The 6,921-nt window shown below is 42.1% G+C and overlaps 2 protein-coding genes across 3 annotated transcripts in view; one reads left to right on the top strand and one right to left on the bottom strand.

The window, feature by feature from the left end:
* The window catches only part of EDARADD (EDAR associated via death domain), a 405,148-nt gene that overhangs the window by 85,406 nt on the left and 312,821 nt on the right, over positions 1 to 6,921 (bottom strand). The gene's annotated exons all lie outside the window — the stretch shown is intronic.
* Positions 6,348 to 6,921, top strand: part of NID1 (nidogen 1) — a 60,889-nt gene continuing 60,315 nt past the window's right edge. Inside the window, exon 1 of the mRNA XM_071549582.1 lies at positions 6,348 to 6,570. The gene's annotated coding sequence lies outside the window, so the exon portion shown is untranslated. The remainder of the gene's footprint in view (positions 6,571 to 6,921) is intronic.

Raw genomic sequence — 6,921 nt, 5'->3', positions numbered from 1 at the left:
TATAAAGAAATACACAATTTGCACTGCAAATCTAACACACTCAGTTTCTTCTTTTTCTTGTAACATGTTTCATTAGACCGGGATAAAAGGCATATCAGGGCTTCCAAACATAGCATATACAGGAACAAATAAAACTCCCTAAATACTCAGATTCAGCAAGGCATACATGCAGCTACAGGTACTTTCCTTCTTGGTTGTTATTTGTGCCATTACTGTGGAAACAGCTGACCAGACATGTCTTCTCACAAGTGTGCTGATGTGCCCTTGGGATGAAATCTATAAATTAATAGGTGCTATGACAGGCTGATAGGTTTGACTCATGGAGGTGAGAAGTGAGAACTGAAACTAAGTGATTTAGATATTTGTAGCATGGTCAAAATGCTTCATATATCTCTAGGACATGTATAGTGTCATATACCATACAACAACAAGGTTTTAAAAACATACCTTGGCTATGCCTGAAGCACAGCCATGTTTTGCTCTATCATTTATAGTAAGTGGATTACAAGTACTTATTATCTGGAACAACCCCCAGGGAGGACCCCACATGTCTGGTAAGCAGTGAAAAAAGATTTCTGTAGTGAAAGTGTCCATGTAGTAAAGTAACACAGTGGTATGCAGAAACTGACACGAAGGGTGAATAATGATTTCCATCATTAATACCTCACAATAACCCTAACCCTAATTCTAAGCGTCACTCGAAGAGTAACCCTAACTCAGGAGTCAGGAGTGGAGAGAGGAGAAGGTGTGGCAGAATAGAGAGAACTAGGCCAGCCCTTTGTGGGCTGGCACCTTTCCTCTTCCCTTCCTTTCTGAAGAGGAATCTTGGTCCGTCTTCAATTCTCGGCTGAAAAATGGCAATTTCCCAGCCCCACTGGTGCCAAGGAAGGACTGAGCTTTGTGCCAAGAGAAAAGGTGGCAGCCTTGGGCTCTCAGGTGTCGGTGATGCTGCACCACTACCATTAAAAAAACACCCAAAGCCTAATCCTAAGACAAAAGAGAAGCCTAACCCTAACCCTAACCCTAATTCTAAGTGTAACTCGAAGAGTACCCCTAACACCGGAGTCGGGAGTGGAGAGAGGAAGGGGTGTGGCAGAATAGAGAGAACTAGGCCAGCCCTTTGTGGGCAGGCACCTTTCCTCTTCCATTCCTTTTCGAAGAGAAATCTTCATCTGTCTTCAATTCTTGGCCGAAAAATGGCAATTACTGTAAGTGTGGTTGTTAATATAAATACAACATATATAAGTTTGGATTTAAAAAGATCTCTAAGTGAACCCCATCCTGCTCTAAAAATACCCAGAGTGAACCCCTAATGCTATTTTCCAAAATCAGTGGTTAGGTGCTGAGACACAAGCCATTTGTTTTTCAAGGTGCTAATCAGCAGTGGTCCCACTGACTGCAAAGGGATTTGTGGGTTCTTGGTGCTTCTGTAAGTCGGGTCACTGATTAAGATGTCTAGATATGATTTTAAGACCCTTACCAGATGCAGTGAACTTTGGCAATCCTGGATAAAGAGCTTACAGAAACAGGGTGAACACACAGCACTGGGTGACCATCAATTTGACTACTTACAGAAATATACAAACCACAGAGTAAATACGAGAGAGGGGAGAGAGGGCAAGAAAGGTCCGAGCACTTAAAACTATATACATGAGCAGAGGTATGCTATAGCTTGCACAGAAGGAGAATTTCATGGCTTCACTATAAATATACTTGGGCTTAGTTTTAAATCAGCACCTGCTCCTAAATCCTGCCTATTTCCTGGAACAACAACAACAGTAAAGTAAAATTTACTCCATACCAGGGTAGAACATTGAAAACTGAGCAGTTACTAATGCAAATTTGTCAGAGAAGCTATCTGTTCTCAGGCCATAATGTTCATGAGGCAAAGATGGGGAGGATAAAGGGCTTGAACAGGAGTTTAGATGATATGTATAACAAACAGAATAGATACAAGTTATATTTCAATACATACTACAGAGTGCTCCGTCTCCCAGATCAGGAAAATATCTCCCCTATATTAATACATACTTTCTTCTAGAAGAGGAAGAAAACATCTTTCTAGCCTTCCTCGGTTCTGCTAGTATATCCCTCAGTCTCCACAAACCCAGTGTACACATGCACTATCTAGAGGCCAGAGTACAGCAATAATAATTTCAGTGGGTTACACACCACCTCTCTGCTCTCAGCACAAACTTTCTGATTATGCTGGTGGCTAACATTAACCCATAGTGGCCATAAGCACTGCATTCCTTTTTAGTAGTGACCTATAACGACTCTTCACAGCTTCTGCTAGAAAACTTTAACCTGCTACATGAGAGCAAAGGCTTCCACAGCACACCTTCAGCAAAACCACCAGGATTTTAGAACTGCCATATGACTGAAGTATACTTTAAATTGTACAGAGAAGCAGGAATCCATCTCTACTCAACAAATGCTGGTTTCCCTTAGTGCCCTTGTGGATGCAATTGCCAACTCAAGCTTCATGGGCAACATGTTGTAAACAACTAAAGAAAATTGCTGCTCCCTTGATCAGGTGTTGCCAAGGGACAACAAAGGACAGTGGTCAAACAGACTGCATCACAGACATGTGTCCTGCCAGTAAGTGAGCAAAGCTTAGTTGTGAAACTCTGCATTACAGCATTATAAGAAACTTCTTAATAGATCAAATTTCCTGTGCAGCTCTCCAGTGGTTGAGAAGTTCAGCCACTGCTTGGTTTTCAGCACACTCTTGCTGCTGTCTAGGGATGTTGGGCAATTCCAAATGATCTGTTTGTTACTGTTTTCTTTCTAAGGGTCATTGTTCAAAGATATAAACTCTGGTGGACATCCAGAGTTCAAAAAGTTGCTTATCTAGGCTGTTCCAGTGCTATTTGACTTGAAATGTACAGAAGTAGATAACATAAAGTGTCTGGATTCTGCAACTTGAACTGCTGCTCCTGCTCCTGTGCAAAGAGGTCTCGAGTTCTCATCTTTGACGTTACTTGCAGTTAATGAATTTGCTGGAAGACTTTTAGTGAATCACTGTGCTAAAACACTCTGCACCTGAAGACTCTCACTAGTGTGTAGTTCTAAAAGTCTTCTGAAAAGAGTTTTGCAGAAAAGATCACTTCTAGGAAGGTAAGAAAATAAAGTAATTTAAGATTTTGTTAAATACTGAACCATCTTCATATTTGATATTATATTTGATATTCTTTTGAGACCTTATGAATTCTGAGGTTGTGTTTCTTATGACTCCTAGGCTGTCATGGTTTAAACCTGAAGTGCATAGTAAAGGATCATAGCTGGACGTTGAAGCCCACATTTCTTTGAAAGCTGCTTTTCTCTAAAGTTATCTGAAAAATTGTGAGGCCATTCCATTCAGTTCCACCCCAGCTGAGACACACCAGAAGAGGTTGCCAGATGGGTCTCTTGCCAAAATAAAGGAAAATTAAATTCTGGTATTCTGATTCAACATCTTCTTTTGCTCTGCACCGCATGAGGCCTATGACTACAAAACTCAACAACAACATTTTGAAGGAAATGATTCTTCTTATTTCTACTAAAAAACCCAAGTAGGACAGAAATCTGATTTTGAACAAGATCTGTCAAGTAACTGGTGGAGAGTGGGAGTATTAAGACTCTTTGAATTAGACAAAGGATAGAGATACCATGGAATTCATGATGATTTAATTCACCCAAATTTTCACAACACTTACACCTTCTCTTCTTTCATTTTGTATCCCACAAAAGTAACAGCTCCAGTCCTTGCAGTCCACTCATTTGAATTTAAATAATCTTTGAAAAGGTAAATTCTTCTGAAGCTTCTTCTAATATGACTATTAGAATAGAGAAATTTAACTATGTGGTGTAAGTACACACTTTCTGCATCTAATACTTAGACCAATTCAACTTGCTGTATAACATGACCAGATGTCACATTTCCTGATGAGATGGTGGCAAGGATATGAAAAAGAATGGACATTCCCTTGGAACAGATTCAGCAGCCTGATTTAAACAGTGGGCAGGCACCTAAACCAGTGCCCACTCAACATGATGGATGAATTAGCCAGTAAATCCCAAACCTGTGATTTCCTGTTTGTCTTTGGATTCTGAGAACCTTGTTTGAAGCCTTTTCAATGCTATTGCATTGCAGAGCATGAGCACTTAGCCTTGGAAAATACTGCTGATGGGATACTTCTGTCCTTCATTCAGAATGGGCTCATCTCCAACCCATGGACTACGTCACCATCGTTGGGATCCAGCGTCTCTGTGCCATTCAACATTTAGCAACTCTGTTAAAAGCCAAACAGAGGGCTGGGAACCAGTTTTCTCAAGGGAAAAAATGTTCTTTCATTGTTGGGCTTTCTCTGTGTCTGGACATGTTAGATTTCACTATTAATCCTGACACAGACCTCATACTCAAAACATGTCTAAATAAAACCCTCATAATAAATCAGGATTTATTATTCTAATCTCATTTAGGTCATACAGTGGCGTAAAACAGTATAAATGTAGGGCCTTAACCCATAATCCTTAAGGCAGCCAAAGCTTCCATTGGCTTCACATAAAGTAATGCCTATGCAACAAGGGCAGGAACTCACCGCACAAACTAATCAGAGCAAGGCAAATAGCTTTAAAGCAAGAAAATGGTGGTTTCGTAATTTCATCCCTTATGTGATCAGAACAAAATTTTCTAAAATAATTAAATACATTACTCAGTGAATAGAAGATTTAAAAAGACACAGTCTGAAAATGGAAGTATTAGAACACCCCTGCCTTTGTTTCATTTACAAATTTTGTCTCTGTTAGGTGGCTAACCACAGATTTCAGGCTCTCCTGCAGACTTTTCCATTGCACAACATGCAATAGGAGCAATCTCAAACTTGGAGTTGCAGTCTGGATTACAGACTGGTAGGAAAGTCTTGGACACCCTGACACTGGCATCTATGATGCATGTTCCTTAGTGTTTAAAGCAAGACTCAGCAAACTGAGGTCTAAGACTAAAAACAACTGAAAATTATTTGTTGCATTTTCCAATTTAAATAATTCTTTGCAGCTTTTAGTTTCCTGGATAAGTCCATAACTCAAAAAGATGTTTGCAATCCATGTCAGCTTAAGTAGAATGTACCCTCTCCTTTTCTAGTCTTCTCTTCTTTCTTTGACTTAGGGTTAACCACCCTCTTTGCACCCATCCCCATCCCCCACTGGAAAAACCCATAAAAAAGGAACTAAAGCAATTAGGCATTTCCTTTCAGTGGGGATTCCCTTAGATAGGTCAGTCAGCTGTGTATGAGCTGACTGGAAAAAGGAGGTGGATTAGATATGAACTGATAGGAGAGGGAGTTGGATTTGAGTGCTAAAGGTCACTTGGCCCAGTGTCTGGGGGTTTTATATTATCTATGACACTTCCTGGTAGGGAACATGTCTTTTTTTCACAAGAACCTTTAGGGATAAATAATAAAAGTCCATTTGAAAAGGGATTATTTTAGCCACACCTAGTGAAGGCAGTTTATTAGTTTTCTTCCCTTGGCTTCTGATACTTAGACAATATGAAGCATCTGGCTCACAGCTAATAAGGCCCTACATGTTAGAAATCAACTGCTTCAGCCCTGGTTGTCTGTTCACTCAAGCAGATGAGAATTTAGATCCGGAAGCAAAAAGTCCAGAATCTTTCCCAAGCCTTCTCAGGTTAATGAGGACTCTGAATGGCCACAGCAGAAACTTGTCAGCTGTAGGGCTGTCTTTGGAGCAGTGATGAAGACATTTCTGTTGGTGAGGGACTCCAGTCTGGCCTTTCTGGGATAGAAAAACAAGATGGAAAGGAGTAGGCACTGTAGCTGGAAGCAAAGGATCATGTCTGGGACTGCAAGATGATGTAACTGTGCAGAGGAACAGAGAATTCCTGAAATATGTGTCAAATTTACATCTTAGAGATTAATTCCTACAAGATCTTTCTTCCATCATTAGTGAACCTGTAATTTAGGCCATCTCGAAAGACCTGACATACATTTGTAAATCCTGGGCTAAAACCAAGCTGTAAACAAACAAACAGAAAGTTTGCGTTCAGTTTTGAACATGAAAGATTCAGCCAACAGCACCTTGTTCTGTCACTTGTATGTTGTATCCCATGTTTTTACACGTGTGTTTGTGCTGTTACTTTCCTGCTGCCATACGACTTGTTAAAACCGTCAGCCTATGCCTGAGGACAAAGGATTCTGATAGCTGCTCCAGGTTCAATTAGAGGAATGGGACAGAGCTGGCACTCATCTGGCATGGCAGAAGGGCGTCACCTACAGCCCCCCCAGATCGTGCTGCCTGCTCACCTCCTCCGAGATGTCTTGTCAGCACCAAGGAGGTGAAGACATCACAGGACTCCTCAACTCGATCCACCGCCGCTCCGTCCCCGCCTGCCGACAGGAAGGGACAGAGAGCGCTGGCTCAGAGCTCCCCGCCAGCCGCTCCACTCTGGAAGCCGCCAGAACTCCGAACCAGGCTTGTCCCGAGACGCCGGGCGACGGAGAGAGGTGGAGACACAAGAGCAGCCCCGGGCCGTGAGGAGAACGAGAGGGAATGGGGGGGAGCGATAAGGCGAGTCCTGCGCGACCCGAACCCCAGGCAGGGAAGGCAGAGCCAGAGCCATCCCGGCACCACCGCGCCACCTCGTGCTAAGTGGGAAACGGGAAGGAATGGTTTTACCAGCTGCTTGTCGATGGGTTTAAATTACGGGTTTGCTAACTTAGTTTTTTTTCGTTTCTATTTCTATTTCTGCTGGTCACCTGAGGTGAACACAGAGGTTGCAGCTGCTTGCGTCCCCCTCCAGCTCAGTGTCTCCTGAGGGCATCTGCTTTTCTGTACTGCCTGCCAGTGAAGATGCCTGTTTCCTCCATAAAGATTCCCTGGAAGGGAAACAGAAGTTGTTATATAGGTTCATGTCCTTTA

Source organism: Pithys albifrons, chromosome 2 (genome assembly GCF_047495875.1).
Source record: "Pithys albifrons albifrons isolate INPA30051 chromosome 2, PitAlb_v1, whole genome shotgun sequence".
Classification (NCBI taxonomy): domain Eukaryota; kingdom Metazoa; phylum Chordata; class Aves; order Passeriformes; family Thamnophilidae; genus Pithys; species Pithys albifrons.
This window is presented reverse-complemented; position numbering and strand designations above follow the sequence as displayed.